Genomic DNA, 17,681 nt, shown 5'->3' with positions numbered 1-17,681 from the left:
CTCTCTGCCGCCGCCAGCTCTCGCCCTGCAGCGCGCCGCCGGGGCTCCGCGGGGTACGCGCTGCGCTGCGCCGTGCGCTGCTCCCGCCCTCCCCCGTCCCGCGGGGCGCAGAAGGGCTGGGCCGGGGGATGCCGAGGGCCGGCGGCCGCAGCGCCGGGCGGGCGGGGGCCGGAGGCGCCGTGCTGGTTTTGGGCAGCGCGCAGCCGCAGTGCGGCCGCCGGGGGTACAAAGCGGCGGCCGGCGCGCTCCGCGGATCGCGGCGCGGCGGGCGGGACGGAGGAGGGGGCTGGAGTTTTGCGGGGATCGCGAGAGCCCCACCACCACCTCCTCGCCGGGACGCGGAGCCCGGAGGTGAGCGGCGGGGGATGCGATGGGACGGGATGGGGCTGGGGATGGGCGCTCGGGCGAGGGGGAAGTGTAGCGGCAGCGAAGCTACTGCCGCCCCTCTCGTCCAGAGGAACAGCGCAGTTCCCCCCGGCCCCCGGGGAGCTCCTGGCTCTGTCGGGAGCGGGGAGCGGACGGTCAGCCACGGCGCTGCCCCGCTGGCAGGAAGACGGCGGTCCCGGCGGACCGGTACGTGAGCGTGTCGCGAAGAGTTTTTGATAGCCCTCCCCGTTTTGAGTGAAAATGCTTGATTATGCCAAGCAGGGCACAGACGCGCGTGTTCCATGCATCGCCGCATCCCGCCCGCTCTCGGAGCAAGGGAGGCGCGTCTCTGCCCGCGGGACCCCGCCGGCGGCTCCCCCGGCTCCGAGGGAAGCGCTGCCAGGTGGGGTGGGAAGCACCTGGGCAGGGGAGAGGAGGGGGTGGAATGGATCACATGGGAGAGCAGTGTTCACCGGTGCTTTGTTTAAATGGACCGTCACTAACTTGTAAGCCGGCACTTCAAAAGAGTAGAGAGTTTTTTTTGGGTAGGGGGAGGGGACAAGGGGAAGGTCTTGGGCTTTGATGCTCAGTACATGAAAGCGCATGAAACTTTGGCTGCTCTTCACGAATCTCAAAAAAAACCTCAAAAAACCAAAAAAAACAAAAACCCCCAACTCGCAAACTATTAAAGACGCCTTGAAGTGTTTGAAAACAGTCTTAATTTTTCTGGAACAACGTTGTGGTACCCTATAGCTTGATACACATTTACGTGTAAAAAGTGATTCAGGTGTAATTACAAGCCTCAGTAATGATAGTGACATTCTTGTGACTGCTTTGTCCCCGAGTTACACGTAAGACCAAGCTGAGTTTAACTTCTCTTGTAGCTATGTTAAGGTCAAGCACAGTGTGCTTTTTGTTAAATGAAAGCCCTCAAACATTTAAGTAGCGCCAAAGCCTGTTTGGCAGTTCAGTAGCATAGTTGACAACCTTGTATGTTGGCAGGCCATAAAAGATAGCATGACAATTTGCTGATTAAACATATCGGCTGTATCTTACCCTTTTATTTCACCCCTTCTGTCAGAGTGACTGGGTCTTATTAAAGGTTGTGTCGGTGTCAGTTGTGAAGGAAGGAAAATACGAGAAGAGTGAGAGGAGGCTGATTTGGTTTATGTGAGTTTTAGAAAGGCCAAGCTAATTTAGTAAGTGTTCATGATGTGCAGAGAAAGCCCTGACATTTTTGTTCAGGTGGTGTTTCAAGTCCTTAGAAGTGCTGCTTGGGTCTTCAAGTCCAGAGTCAGTTTTCCAAAGGGAGTGGGTGCCAGGAGGACACAGTGGTGCTGGCTGACAGGAGTAGGGCTGCACCCAATCCATGCTGCAAGCAGCATCTTTGAAGTCTTGTCTGTCTTCTGTCTGGGAACATCTGCCAGCTATTAGTGACCAAGTGAAATGGGATTCTACCCCAAAACTGCCTCCTCAACTGGAGATGAGATATTGTCATATGACAGGAAAGCTTGTGTCCTTCCTCTGTGGGTTTTGAGAGAGGGTGCAGCTGTGGCGCATGGAGGTGCAGGGCGATTGGGTGTGGAAACTTGTTGCACGAGCATTGCACACAGTGCTGAGTGTGGGTCACACCAGTGCCAGGGGCAGCGGCACAACCCCAATTGCCAGAGCACAGCTTGGGCTTTGAAAGGTAGATGGATGCAGGCTCTTGTGTCCCTCAAAATCTGTGGCTTTGCTGACCATGTTTTTAATGGAATTTTGTTGTTACATTGAACTCTGTTTCATTTGTCTGACATCACAGTGTGGTTTGTCCCTTTTCATTGCTTGTGATCTAACTAGAAGGAAATTCATATTGTATTGTGTATTTTAGTGACAACTTCTGTAGCACTCCTTACAGGAGTCCCCAGTGTCTTAGTTCTTAAATTTGTGCTCACCTGCTTTCTTTCAAGATTGGGGTTTACTTTAAAATTGCACTGGAGAAACTGATTGAAAACTGAATGTGGACTTGGTTTTATGTGGCAGTTCAGTGTGTCTTTAAAATCCCGCCTCCTTGGGAGAACCAGCAGTGGAAGTATTTCTTGTAGCACAAATGACTTCAGTGTGAGATGAGTTGGTCCAGTAGCTCCCCCTCAGCATCTGTTTGCTTTTTCTCACTCTGGCAGTTTTCTCAGGTTTGTAAGCTTCTGGTACAGCTTGTCGTATCAATTTCTGCAGTGCCCTGCATGTCTAAATAATAGATGCTGAAAGTGAAATGAAAACGTCCAAATGAAGAGTCAGTTTTGCAAATGATGCAGAGCTGCTGTGAAGAGCTGTCAGGAATGGGCATCTGATCGTGCTTTTAGTTGCTGAAACAGTAGTTGTTAACTGAGGGGAGTTGCAGATTTTCTCTGGTGGTGTCAGCACCTGTTGAAGTGGTAGGTCATGGAGAAGGAGGGTTTTTTCCTAGTCATTTAGCTAATGGAATTGACTAATGGGCCAAAGGAGGTGTTTCAAGCATCATTGCTTGTACTGTTCATCCATCCAAATTCTCCTCTGCACTTTAGAAAGGGAAGAAACATAGTACTTGCAAAGTGGCTTGAAAGCTTGTGTGTATGTATGTGCACATGTAGGAATTTTATCTAAAATTTTGGTGGGTTGTGTCAAGATGACAAGTGTTAAGCTAATGACTAGGTTTTCATGTCGTAATGATCAGGAGAAGTTCATGTGGAATTGCAACAAGAAGTAGCAATGAACTACTTCCAAAAAGTTATGATTCCGGCTAACCTCTTAAAGGTGCAGTAAATGTAGTTTACGGATGACTTGAAATGCCAGCTGTAATTTTTTACAGAATTTGAGAAGTCTTTTGTTTGAACTGCCTAAAAATATATCTAAAAATCACATTCTATTTTTATAAGCCTTATGTATATTACCATATTTCACAAGCCTTTATGAAATTAAAAAAAGTATGAACGCTATTAAATAAGTTCATCTTGACTAGAGATGGAGATTTATGATGAGGTTTATAATGTGTTTGAGTCTAGTGGGAAATGATTCATTTTAAGTATCTTAATAGTATCTGCTTGCATGGTTGAATAATTGGCGGTGCTGTAAAAAGGCATTTAGGCGTCTCAAGGAAAACCACTTAGGCTTGTCAACTCTGACACTCCAGTTGTCTCTTGCTCCCATTATAGAGGCTATATATTGAGGGGAAATAACATGCAAATTATGTGACTGTTCCCAGCTGTCAAAAGACTGGTACCTGAAGAGAAATAAATACATGTCAGGAATGAACAATCGGCATAATTGATTTTTTTTTTTCAGTTTATATATTTTATGCAGACTACTCCTAGCAGTGTGAATTATACTCATAAGGTCTATCTAGCGTGTTCTCTAATTCTGAATGCTGCCCATGTATTTTATTTTGGGAAACTGTATCTGCAATCATGACAGTAGTGTTGAGACTTGTGGTTAAATCTGAAGAGTGATTCAGGCCATGTTTATCTTTTTACTTTGCCAAAGGTTCCCTGGCAAACTCCAGATAGCAGAAAGATGTATGTGGTGATAGTCACTTTTTCACCATTAAGGGTGTACTTGTCCATGATGAGGAAAAAAGGAAATAGCTTGTGAGATGCTGTAGTGAATATAGGAAATGCTTTCTGAACTTCGATAGTAATGAAAAAAAATTTGTCCTTCAGGAGGGGTGGCAAGAGCATCTGATCTCTCTTTCAGGCTGCCACAGACTCTGGGCTCTGAACCCTGTATTAAGCCCAATGACTAGTTTGGCTAAAGCGTAACTTAGAAGACGGCATCCTGTTGGACTTAAAACACTCCCACAGGCTTACCTTGTCAGTTAATGCCAATTTTTTGTGTCTTTCTGAGCTCAAAAATGTGTTTCTGATTTCTAATTAGAGCTGTACTGAGGAAGGAGAGCTGACAATTAAACTTGAGTCATGAATGCGTGTTTTCAGTGGCCCTTTAATTCTTTAGAGATGCGAGTAGACTGAAGACAGAGGAGTCGGACAAGATCAGTTGCAACTTAATTGTGGATAAGCATTGCCAAACTGAGTCTGGTCTTCTAAAAGCCAAACTACTGTTCCTGTACTTTTCTGATGTATGAGCTCCCTATTGCACACAGGAACCAAAACTAGACCCAGATGCGTTGGAGGCTGTAACTGCCTTTCCCTAAAACAAGGCATCTCCAGAAAATATTCTGGAGAAGGTGATGTTGGGAGGGTGTTGGGCACTGGGGTTGTCCCAGCCTGCTTTGGGGCTCAGGGATGGTGCCTCTGTCCCATTCCTCACAGACAGAGATGTCTGTGCTGACCTGGAGCACTGAGATGTTGCTGTGTGACGCGCAGAGTTCAGGAAAGAAGTGTCAGTGAGAGAAGTCTCCTACATGCGTAATATGTCTGTTTCTCCATCTGTGTATGCCGGGAGCTATAGGCATCTTTTTGTGGTGTTTGGAGGTGTTTGGTGACCAGGAGGGCATTGGGGGCACCTCACTGGATTTCTTGGACAAATGTTTGTGACACCACATTTCATGGGATGGATTGCTGATCTGCTCTGGCCTGGTGATATATTAGGCCTGGTTCATCATGTGCTAGAGCTCTGAAGTAGATATGTCCTTCCTGCCTGTAGATGCCTTAAGGTGTTGGTTGTGGAAATCCAGAAGGATTTACTGCTGAGTTCTTTGCTGCCCAAAGGTACCCTTTCCTCACCCCAAGGACCTTAGTTTTTCTTACTGGTCTACCGTCTTCTGGGCCCAAAGGGTCCAGTGCATTTACGTGAAGCAGTAGTGCCCTGGCAGGTCTGGGTTGCACTGCTACTGAGGTTTCCAAGAAGATTCAAACAAACAGTCAAAATGTTGGTTATTGGACAAGATTGCTAGCCCTAGTAAGGCTGCCTTGTGTTGAGAGGTTCTGTACCAGAGGTTTTTATCAAATGCACGGTACCCCTACCTCTAAGACTGGTGAGGGCTAATCAATCCCATATGTCTTGTGTGGGTCTGTAATTAGTGAACATTGACTCTTAAACCCTAAGTCCCTGGACTTTTTTTGCCTGAATACTTCAAGTAGTATTCTTAAGTTTAGCTGCAGGTAGGGCTGTTACCCACACAAATGATCAATCCTGCCTTGGTTTTACTGAGCTGATAGCCTTTATGGTTGCCGTGCACTGACAGTGAGTTCTGTAGCATGTGTGCACACATTTCAGCCTCCTAATTGTATAGCTTGATCAACACTTCTTGACATAGGGACAAACTGATTTAGCTTTTATGCACCTTTCATTTTTTTACATAATCCACCAGCGCCCTCCAAATAATGTCTTGTTTGGCCTGTTAAAAACTGAACTGTTTTACTGAGGCCTCTTTCATGATTTATAACTATTTCCAATCCCTTCCCAATTCTGCAGTGTCATTATTAAGGGGGAGGATGCTGCCCAGATTGACTCAGATAATTTTGCACCACGAATTGCCAAGTGGTGCCAGAAATGTTTCTGTTTCATTCAGCACCCGTACCAATCTCCGCACCTCCTGGCTCTTTCCTGTTGACTGCAGCTGCCTGTGCCACAGGCAGTAAACCTGTGCTGGGCTGAAAGCTGTGAGCTCTTCTCCTGCACTTTTGCTGCCGCTTTCTTTCTGTTGGTGCTAATATTTATGTGGCTGTGGGACAAAACAGATTGGAACACTGATCTGGCTAGAAACAGACGTGCTAAAATACCTCCCTCCCTCCCCCCAGCCCCGGCTATTTGATGTGTGCACAGTGTCCCACGGGCTGTGCCAACATAGCATGAGAGGGTGGGAAGCCTCAGCGGTAGTACAGGGATGTGTCAGAAATTAATAGGCATGGAATCATGGCACTGTGCCTCCCAATCCTGTGAGCAGTTGGAAATCCATATGATGTGTTTTAAACTTTGGTCTATTAGAACCTTTTTGGCAGATGATGATCAGAAGCACTGATCATCAAAACCCTGCTTTGTGGGTGGGACTGGAAGAGCTCCTTATCTCGCATTTTCTACTCATCATGCCACCAGCCTGCAACCTGTTAGTCTCAAAAATGAAGAGTTTAGTTTAAAACAATTATCTCCTCCAAGCTATTCTGATCTTTTCTCTTTTTTTTTTTTTCTTTTTTTTTTTTACCGCAACTGTTTTCCCAGTTAACGGCTGTAAGTCTTCCCTGAAGTGAGACAATGTCAGAGGTTGAATGTGTTTGTTTAGGTGCATAAACATGGCTGTGCATGGTGGGGCTTCCATCACAGTGTTTTCATTCACTTCATGAGCTGTTAAATGAGAAAAGGATGGTGCTCATTCCTGAGCTGTTTTGGAACAGCTGTGTCAAAAAAGCCCCCAAGGACCTCAGACAATAGTGAACTCTGCAAATGATGCTGTCCTGTCTCAGCATATGTTGATGCAGAGGACCTCTGAGAGTTATACCGAACTAAACTAGTTTGGACAGTGAAAGAAAGATACATACATGTTTTATGTGGCTCCTCAGTATTTCCCCAGAGGGAGTTTGCCAAGGGGTGCAGTGACTGGGGAAAGTAACATTTGGATTCAGACTAGGGAGCCTTTCTCTCTATTTAAGTAGACACTTTTGAGTGTTTTAAAATTAGAATATAAAAAGTAACAAAGGACAGTCGAGATATTGATCGTGAGACAAAAGCATGGACGCTTGACTCATTCATAGTTACTAACTTAAACATTATTGCAGAATTTTTCACCCAATTTCCAGGCTTCCAACAGAAGAGAAAGCAGAATGAAAGAGTTGATAGATATTCTCTGTTTTGCAGCTTGGCAAACTCAATTTAAGGTTGTGGGTATTTTCTCACCAGTGCTTTGTTATTAACCCCCCTGTTTGTAGACAGAACAGTTTCAGTTCTTCAGTGTCCTTTGCAGTGTTAGTAGACTGATACATTACAACATAATCTACTTCCCACTGCAGTTCAGTTTTTGGAGGGCTGCACTAGAGCAGAGCCTTGGTTTTTTTTTCCCCAGAGTGTATCTACCTCAATCAACACAGCAAAATACCTGCTAAGAGAAGATGTTTAGTTTAGCTGAATCTTTCTTCAGAGTAGAAACTGGTGTTTCTTTCAGGGATCAGCCCTACTGTGGGGAGTTTGTTTGTTTGTTTTGTTTTGTTTTCAAGCAGAGTGCTTCAGTGGATAATGACTCATATGTTGGAATCTGACTTTTCACTCCAATTAGCCACAGATACACCCAGATGTGTCTGCCACTCTGTAGTAGATAACTTCAGTATGTACTGTTTACATTTCAGATACCAAACCAGGGTGAAAATCAGGCTGTTCATTCATCGCAACCTGTCATATAGCTGAGCGTGAGTGCACATCCCTTCAGGCTCCATTAGCATGAGTTAACTTTGTAATTGGGTTTCTGGGGCAAACAGGGACAGGAAGCAGAAGTAATTTGGCAGGCCAGGCTTAGCTTTTTTGTTCTGTGTGGTGTAAGTGTACAAGAGAGCAGAAGTAAAATATGGATGCAGAATGGCTGGAGAGATGCTAACAAAGCAGAAGACGTTTGTCAAAACTTCATCTGGATGTTGTGGAATATCATGCAGCTTTACCAAGGTGGGATTTTACAGCTATATTGAAGCAGAATTTCTATAGCCTCCTGTGATTTTCAGAGCCCTTCTCTTGCTGTTCTGTATTTTTCAGCTTTCTCTCTGTCTGGCAGTAGCATCTTGTCTTGTAGAGTCTAGCAACAGGAAGTGAGCTTGGTGAATGAAAAGCACTTGTCACTACTCAGTTTTGAAACTGTTTCACAATGAAGTTAATAGAAATGTAAGTTTTCAAGTTACTCTAAACTCTGTTCATAATACCTAGTTCTGCACAAACAAACCAAAAAGGAGAGAAGGGGACAAAATCCAAATCAAACTGTAAAATGTTAGGGTTCCTGAGCAGGAGAGACAGGTTTGGGTTTTTTTCTTCCATTTTTTAAGGCATTGAAAGTCATCTGGCTCTTTTCAGGTGTTCAGTCTGGATTTACATGAACGTGATTAGAATTAAGCTACTTTATGGTATTTTTTTTTAAATCACACTTCACATTTTTCAATTAATAATTTCACTTTTAAAACAATAGTCTTTTCCCCAGACTAATCTTAAGACTTAGAAATTGCAATACAAGAAGAGATTTTTAGCTTAAGTTCCATTCCTTCCTGATATGTGGGGCTGAACTTGTTCTTAAACTTTCAAGTTGCTGCTTTCTTTTTTTTTTCCCTGAAGATAAGCTCTTGAAGGATTTTCTTTCCTCAGATGAATGCTAGTCTTACTCTGGCATCACTGACCATTTTTCTCAACTTATGTTTTACCAGCAGCCTACTCACATGGCTTTCTGTGCATGGCAAGTCAGTAACATTTGAAGATGAGATATAATCACCTGCAAGACTAAGATGAAATCTCTCTGAAACAAAGAGGTGCTGGAAACGATGTAGGCATGATTAGCTGCAGTTTATGTATCTTGTCAGCATCGTTTAACTGGACTGACAAACTTGATGTATGCTTCTTACTTTGTTCTTGTGGTGTTATGGGCTGCTTTACCCATGGGTTTTTTTTTTCAAGTAGACAAGGGTTCTGATGTGTGTGTAGTGGAAGTTGCCTTGGTCCTGATCCCATCTGTGATTTAGCACTGAGTCTTTATATCTCCTTTGTGTTTTTCTTGCAGTTTCTCATCCCATCACTGCTGCTACTTGCGCCCACTGTCATGGTTTTAAGCAATGTTGCAGGATCACATCAACAAAAATACAAGTGGCTGCCGGGAGCCTTCTCACTGAGGAAATTTAAGGAAAACAAACCCTTCTTTGTGTCCGTGCACACATCATGACTGTCACGAGTTATGCAGTAGGCGTGCTAAGAAGATGCAGTCGGTGCTCACTCCGGCAGTGGGAGGTGCCCCTCCTGGGAAGCTGCTGCTCCAGCCAGATAGTGCTCAGTCACTTAGTGGCTGGACTGGGACATGGGGTTCAAGCAAATATGGTTGAAATAAAATGGAGTTCTTCAAGAAGCTTAAAAATAAGCAGTTGACAGAATATTGTTCACATTGTAAGGGATTGTTGGTTTTGGCTGAAGCAGACTTGACAGGGTTTAAGGGCTGTTACCTGTAGCAACTCCATCTTTCGTTAGCCTGGGAGAGAGAAGGTTTGTGCTTGTACAGCTGAATATTAAATCTGTGGCTCAGGATGTGTTAAGTGCATGTGTTTATTAGTCTTAGTGCAGGTATATTTTTCATGCCAGCAACTAGCCCAAAACCAGGAGGGGCCTGCAGTTTGTTTTAGCTGGTAGAATTAATGACAGGTTTATTGCAAAGCTACATTTGAAGTTTTGTTTCCACGAGCACAGGGTGACCGGGACAGGAAGGAACACTTGTTGGTTTGCAGCCTGCAGCTGAGCCTTTCGACCTGTCCACAGATTTCCCCTCCCTGCCCCCCCCCAAAAGGAGCCCTACAACTCTGCAGCAACCCCAGCTACCTCTTGGTCTTCTTGTATTGCTCCCCTGGTAATCCCTCCCATCCCTCTCTCCTGGGCAGCAAGGCCCCCTGGCCCCCACTCCGCATTGCTCACATTCCCGAGCTCTGCGTGCACGCTGTGGGATGAGGGAGGCGGCTAAGCTGGTCCTCTGCTCTGGCTAGGAAACCACTGTTGTGAAAGCAGCCTGCCTGCTCCTGTCCTCCCTTTATATCCATCAGAGCCCCCCTGCCCACATAGCTCACATTCCTGAGCTGCATTTCATTTGGGGTGGTGTTTTGCTTTGGAGGCTGTTACTGCTCCGTAAAAAAGTTTGCTTGTAGCTACATCTTCATGGAAGAGCAGCAATTTATGTCCCCCAGTGTAACACATTTGGTGGCTGTTCTGGATGGTTCACGGTCTCTTTGGTGACTGCAAGTGAGTGAGATGGCAGATGGATGCAGCAGTGAGGAGAATGTGCAGTCAGGAGCCAGAGGGTTGGCTGTGCTCAGGCTGAAGGAGAATGTTTAGGTCCTGGAGGAGACTCCATTGGAACTGGTGTCTGTGACTGTTATGTAGGGAAGAAGTTTCATTGTCATTTCAGTTAAAAGATTTTTCCTCCCCGCCTCTTCCTCCAAGCAACTTGCTAATTTGCATCACAAAAGTGAGCCAGGGTTGTTTCCTTACTATGTTTCAGAAAATAACAATTCTCTTCAACTCTGAGTGAAAATGAGATGATTTATGGGTTGCTTTATGCATACTGGTGCATTCAAGTGCAACTGTTAATTGAACTGTCTGATACTCTTTTACCACAGTGTCCAGTTACTGCTGTTCTTGCATCAGTGCTGAGAGAGTCTCATTGCAAGGAGGACTGTCTGGCCTGTGATACTGGTGTTGTCCTGTAGAAGAACCAGCTGGATACGCAAGGCACTTTCTTGCACATCCAGTCTTTAGAAACAGTGCGGTGTTTCCCATGTCTTACTAGTACTAAGCCAGAGATTCCTTGCGTAAATAAAAAATAGCAGTAATGCATTTATACACAGCTAGGAGCACTAACAATTTTATTGGCTGTCAGCAAACAGCCATTTTATATCTATATTAGAGCTTAGTCAAACTGACTTTGTTGGAACTGGAGCATCTCATCCCTTTGATTTCAGTGCAGAAGTTGTCAAGCCACAAAGCTGCCCTGATGCTCCTGCATAAAGTTGTTGTAAATAGGTGTGTAACCAGTGTGTATGTACCATAGGTCAGAAGCAGTAGTTACTCCATAAGTGCTTTTTCTCACTCCTTTGTTTTAGTCTCTGGACCTTTGTCAAAACCCCAGAGTATTACAGAGACTGCAGGAGGGGCCAGAGGAAGGGATGGAGTCTGTATTCTGTATTGCCTCAAGATTCATGTCTGTACTGTGTTACAAAATTGTCATGTTCAATGCTCTTGCTTTGAATGGAAAGCCTGTTGTGGCTGGCTAAACTTTGGAAAAGCATTAGGCTCAAGGAGGAACATTCTCCTTCCTTTGTCAAGTAAAATCTTCCCTTGGACTGATGAATATTTAGGTTGGACTGTGTTTGGTCTGTCAAAATCCAGCTATTTTTTTGCCAAAACTGAGGTGAGTTCCAGATAGAACTTCACATGTATTCTCTCTCAATGAATTACTCACATAAAAGCACTTGCTAAACCGTGTCTAGACTGCAAAGACCTGGATTTGACTGAATCTAATTAAAGCAGTGGTGGCTTTCAGGTACGGATTTAACTGCAGTATGTTATCCTGGCTTTTGCTAGAAAGAGGCTGACCATGGTTGAGGTGGTTTTGACTTGCATACAGAGGTAAATTCAAGTCAGATACCTGAAATGATACTTCTCCCCATCTACCACACAGAGAACATCATCTGCCCAGAGCAGGATGGCTGAGCAGCTCATGGTAATGCGGGTTTCAGCACAGTCTCCTCAGAAAAACTGAAATCAACTTCCTGCTGGTTTTGGAGAATTAGTAGAATAATTCTGAGAGTTTGCAGGAAGTTTCTGACTGCATTGCAGAGATATGAAGAGGCTGAAAATACCCCTGCTAAAAATACTGGCTTTGATACTGGAGGTTAAACATACTCAATGCACAGCTCCAGCTAGTCCGTGCTGGCCAGCCACCCTCATGACTAACCTTGTGAGTTCATTGCCCATCTGTGCCCATTGCCTCATCTTAAGTCAGGTTGATTACCAGCTGCTTATTGATTAAGATGGATTAGGGGAGTCCTGGACGTCTAATACAGCTGGTTTCTCCTGTCTCTGAATAAGTCACTGGAGTGGAAGTTGTGGTGTTGCCCATGGGTCCCTCCCTGGAGATGTTCAGGGTAGGTTTTACTGCAGTGGAAAGAAGCATAATGTAACTCCTGGCTTCTGGTAGTTTTACCTCGTGGCCTTGAACGTTTGCCCAGACATGTCTGTGAAGCATCTTGGCTGTTCTCATGCTTTTGCTATTCCTCTGTCTCAGCCCTCCAGACTCCTTTTATTTCCTGTAACTTTTCTATCTAGCGCACACTTTGTTCACTGCCCATCAAGTCATGCCTGCTCCTCCTCTTTCACCCTGACCCTGAATGCTTGCTCTGTTCAATCAAAGTCTCTAAGACAATACAGAGAAGGGGGGTCACCAAGAAGAAAATTGAAGAAATAAAAGGGAGAAGTGAAAGAGCTGTCTCTGATAGAATTCAGGCTCCTCTGTCGAATCTGACAAGTATAACTTTTACTTGAGAAACTGTCCTTTGCTTCACTTTTTCAGCCTGTCATCAAATTTCTGCTAGTTTTGAACCTTGTCTCATGGGGCTGTTGCAGGAGCAGAAGTAATGAGCCAGTAGTGCAGTTCCTTTTCTCCTCATTGGAATTGAGGGGAAAAAAAAAGGACACAGCTGCCTCTCACTATAACAACAGCAGCAGTGGGCAACTGCCACAACTTTTTAGGCTGTTGCAGTCTTATAAAATGTTCTAGTTTGGAAATGGAAAAGAAGATATACTGGCCTATTCTTGGTACCAAGTTCAAGGCTCAGCATTGCACAGAAAGTTTGTGTAGCTAATAAAAGCTATACGTACTACTACTTGGCAGTGTGTAGAGAGAAGTTTTTCTGGCAAGGAATGTTAGCATGACCTTGTCTTGTCCCTGAGTTTCTGAGAACTTTGTCATCTTCTCAGCAGAATAGAACCTGGGATAAACCATGTAGTGACCAGGGGTCACAGCAGAAATGCTTAAAGTGCCACGGTTGCTTTAGTGAGTACTTTTGTTTGCAACTGGGTAGTGGGGGCTGTGGACTAGTCCCCCTCACTGCCCTCTCCCCTGGCCATGGGCTGTGACCAGCTGTGCCTGTGGCACAAAGCACATACTTGCTCTTTTAAGCTCTTCCTGCTTTCTGCAGGAGTCAGGTGTTTTCTTAGCTGTGAACACTCTTCTAGCCTGATTTATATATAATTTTTTGAACAGGTCTCTTGATTTCCTTTCACTGTTACCATGTTAATTCACAGCTGGTTGTTATAGGACCGCATGTGTTCTGGGTCAGGAATAGCCCCAATCTGCTCCTGTATGAGTTATGATTTGCTACTGTGGAAAGAAGGCTGTTGTGCTGCATGACTGATTTGCAGTTCATCTTGGATGGCCCGATCAGGACAGAAGTTGGATGGTGCTGATGGATGAGGTGATTAGTGCTGACGTAGAAGATGGAGTTACAGGCAAAGAGGCTCCTAGTTAACTTTCTTATCATGAAAAAAGAGGTAGTGTTTGTCCTGCTAGACTGGCATGCTGAGCTTTTCTCTGATCCAGGAAGTCTCCACTAGCCCCATCCATTTCCTTGATCCTTTCTGGAAAACTTCATTTTACATCATGGTGGGCTTTTTTGTTTGGTTGGTTTTTTGTTGGGGTTGGTTTTTTTTTTTTTTTTGGTTGGTTGGTTGTTTTTTAGGTTTATTTTTTTTTTTTCCAGAATGAAGAAAACCCTTCTTACTTTTGTCTTGCTGTCTATTGGAAGTGACAGAAATTGCATCAGAGCCTGGATGGGTTTTTTTTGTAAATGAGTTTATATTCCCTAAGGCTCTGGCATTTATCAGCCCTTGTTTATGATGGAAGTTGCAGGTCACTGAGATATTTTAACTCCTGACCTAATAGCATGTGAGTGTTTCCTCTGCTGTTGCCCAGTTTGCTCAATTCCCTGTTTGGTCAGCAGCTGGGGGAGCTGCTGGGAGCTTGGCTGGCTTTGGCTCCAGGTCGCTCCCAGAGCTGGCTTGTTGCTGGCCTTGGCCTCATCTGCCGGCCAGTGTGACTGGCGGGCTGAGCAGGAGGCTGCAAAGTTAAAAGTGCTGTCAGTGCTCTCAGCCCACGGGCAGAGCTGGATGGCACAGTCTGTCAAGCTTATGGGGGAGAAAGGTGACGTGAGCGCACAGCTCACGCTGTGGAAGCAAAGTCGGCTGAGCCTGCGGTGGAGGCTGCCTGCTGCAGGGCACTGCGGTCCTCATACCTGTTTCCTTGTGTTTGCTGAAGTGTAATTGTAAACAGCCGTTTCCCACTTTAGGTGTAGGTCTTTCCTTGGTGTTCCTTTTAACCCGGATTTTTCCTTCAGTTTGCCAGTTACTTATAGCTCCTAATTCCGGTTTAATGACTTTTTTGTGTCTGGGGATTGTACTTTATTTGCATCACAACAGAGCCCTGTGAAAGGCTTGGAGTAATGTCAGCTCTGGATCTGGTGTTAGGCAGTTCAAAGTGCCAGGCATGAGTTTGATCAAGTTGGTCCCTTTGTGCTTCGAAGTTTGAAGATACTGATCTCGTTGGAAGTAGGCAGGTGGCAGGTCAAGCAGCACATCTGAGAGTTGCCTGCCGAGAAAACTTGTTTTAATGAGAAAGAATAGTATCAAGTCTGTCACAAGGAGAAGTTTCAGGAGTTCGGTTTTAGGACACGTCTAGTAAAAATAAGTTAATAAACACCAAGGCATCAAGAGCATCTCCAGGGTTAGTCAGTCTCTTCTTTTTTATTTTGTGTATTATGGACTGTTGATTTAATGAGATGGTGGGACCAATTTCTCAAAGCCTGGTGATAAAACACATCAGTTAAAATGAGGCTGAAGCTTGGAAGAAATTACTTCGTTTTGTGGACTGTTTCTTTCAGCATGTTGGATTAATAATGTTTGAGTTTTCTTGGTAGTTTTTTTAATTAAGTGTTCATCATACCAGAACTATGTAGCAAAATATGCTTCTAATCTGCGTCCCCCCAAGCTGCATTTCTTTTTAATTTTCAAATGCTCTATTTGCCAGTAGAAGCACGAGTAAATATTAATAACTGAGAGACTTATCTGATGAAAAATGTTGAAAGAAGTGTGCCAGCATCAGGACTTTTTTTTATGGTTGCAAGTAACTGAATGCTTCATTTTAGTAGGAAAAAAGGAGATGACTATTAGACCTCAGCTCTGCCTTCACTTTTCCCAGCTGCTGTCTCAGCTCTTTGTTACGCTCATTTTTTGTTTTCCTCTCACTCAGCTCAGGCCCAGAGGTTTCAAATGGGTCATTGCATTTGGAAATTTGTCGGTTTCTAAGCATCCTTTGGAGAGCAAAGCAAAAAAAAAAAACAAAACAAAAAACCAAAAAGAAATCTCCTCTAACACATAACACCTCCAGCTGTAGTACATCCAACAAGTTTTGCAATACTTCAGTACTGCCAAAGTGTCCTGCAGTTGCTTGCTTTCCTTTTGGTAAATTTTCATGGATCCCTGTTCCATTAGCTTGCTTCAGATAGGTAGCAAGAGAAGGAATTGCCTTTCCAGAAGGAACTTCCTGCATGCTGTGAATGCAAATAGGCCGTTTGCTCCCCTCCCACCACCTAAATCTTTCCTCCCGGGCTTTGTGGGATTTAGTGCCAGCTAAGTGTGACAGCTGGTTGGTGTCCAAAGTCCTTTTTGTTGTTTCAACTTTAGTCAGGAAATGATTTGTCAGAGGATCAAAGCACTCTTGGGTGAATTAATTTTTTGCCAAACTGTGGGTTTGATGCATATGTAAATATTGTCTGATATTTGTGAGTGAGTGGTCCTGGCACAGGAGTGGTTTTTGGCTATAACCCGAACAATACTGGGGTTGACACTGCTAATTTTACAGAACAGCCTGCATGGACTGTTAAAGATCACATTTTGAAATTAGATCAGGTGTGCCAGTAAGTTGTGTGCAGGTGGCAAAAGGTGTCTTAGCTCATCTCCTGATATAATTCTGAAAGCAGCAAACAAGCTTCCACTGTTGACGGAGACTTCTCTTTGCCTTTTCTCTACCTCTGTGTCTGAAAGACAGTTGCACTGTTGTCACTGCACTGCCTTGGCCTTTGGCAGCTTTGTGACACTGTGGAGATGTGACTTCACGTGTGCACTCCTCTCAGGGCTCCTGGGAACTGCAGGGTTTACGGGTGCTCATTGTGCCATGCAAAAATGCGGTAAAGTAAGACCCCCTTGGGCAGGACTCTGCAGCGTTCACAGCTTGTGCGTCTGTGTGTTTGCAAATATTTTATTGGAAATGCCATGCTGTGGGAGTAGAGTGAGAGAAGGGGTGAGATCCTGTGCCTGGGATTCCTTTGTTCCCTGGAACACAGGTAGGGTGCTGTTCTTGGGACAGGTGTGTGCATGTCTATGCAGGGGCCAGTGCTGGTGGGAGCAGCATGAGCTGCAGGCATAGATGGAGGGGGTCTTCAGCTAGGGAATGTGTTCTGTGAGGAAATAAAGATGAGTAAAGTTGTGTTGATGCCTGAGGAGAAGGTGGGAGGGGGGAGGTCAGGGTGCAAGGCAGTGAGGTAGTGGCTGGGTAACATCACATTTTAGAAGCTGTTATAAGAAAGCTTCTTTGGGGGGCGATTCCTTTTGTCCATGAGAACACATAGCTCTGCATGACTATTCGAGACAGCCGTCCCATTATGAAGGATGGACACCTTCTCTTCAAAATTTTTGAACAGGTTGGTTTTTTTTCCTATAAAAATTTTGTTTGGGTGAAATATACCCAAAACTAAAGTACACGGTTTTTCCCTGCTCTCTGATTTGAGCTGTTTTTCAGTCTCCCTAAAGGAACTCCCCACCCTGTATGTGCACACACGCCCTCTCTGGGCAGGAAGGCCAGGCCCTGCTCTCCAGAAACAAACAGGTGACACATTGCATGGTAGCTCAGCTGCCGGTATCTATCAGGTATCTGGAGATACCTGACCTGACACCTCTTCTTGACTCCATTTGGAGGGAAAGGAAAGGAAGGTATGGAAGTCTGGGGTGGCAGCCCGGTTCTGCTGCCTGCAGGGCCTTTGGGGATGTGAAAGGCTTGTGCTGCAGCACTGTGTAGCTTGAAGGAGGGGGGGTTGTACTCTGGAGAGGAGGGGAAGAAAGTTGGTAGTACATGGTGAACTCTGGGCTATTGAGTTAGTATTTGTCTGGTGCACCTGAGGGCAAAATGGAAAGAAATGCGTGGTGTCAGGGTGCCTGATGGATATGAAGAGAGTTGGACTGAGGCACACAGAAAAGACTTTAAGTGAGATGTTAATCAGTAACAAGCTGAGTCATCTTGCAACAGCTTGCAATGCCAAGTAGAGATGTACACAGCACGAAAGGAAGGAATGTGCACAAGTGTGTTTATTCCAAGCAGGGGAGGACTCGCCCTCATTCTCACACTCAAGAACGAAATTTTATTGCTTTTTCAAAGAAGTAACAGAATGTAGTAGGAAATGTGTCCCTATGCTTTTTGTTCTTTGTAATGTTCTTCACATAGAATAGCCTTGGTGTGAAATGCCTGGTAATCAACCAGAGCGCAGCTGCTTATCCAGCCTGGCTTCTGGACATCGGTGTTCTTGATACAGCTTGCTGCATCTGCAGGGTCTTCTAGCTGACCTTTTCCTGGCTTCTTG

General features: G+C 44.9%; 1 protein-coding gene across 1 annotated transcript in view; it reads left to right on the top strand.

Moving 5' to 3' along the window:
- Positions 1 to 250: 250 nt before the first annotated feature.
- Positions 251 to 17,681, top strand: part of LOC121673052 (KN motif and ankyrin repeat domain-containing protein 1-like) — a 129,340-nt gene continuing 111,909 nt past the window's right edge. Inside the window, 1 exon segment of the mRNA XM_042046088.1 lies at positions 251 to 351. The gene's annotated coding sequence lies outside the window, so the exon portion shown is untranslated.

This window comes from Corvus kubaryi, unplaced genomic scaffold (assembly GCF_017639235.1).
Source record: "Corvus kubaryi isolate FWS band 111438036 unplaced genomic scaffold, C.kubaryi_AGA036_p1.0 65148, whole genome shotgun sequence".
NCBI lineage: Eukaryota > Metazoa > Chordata > Aves > Passeriformes > Corvidae > Corvus > Corvus kubaryi.
This window is presented reverse-complemented; position numbering and strand designations above follow the sequence as displayed.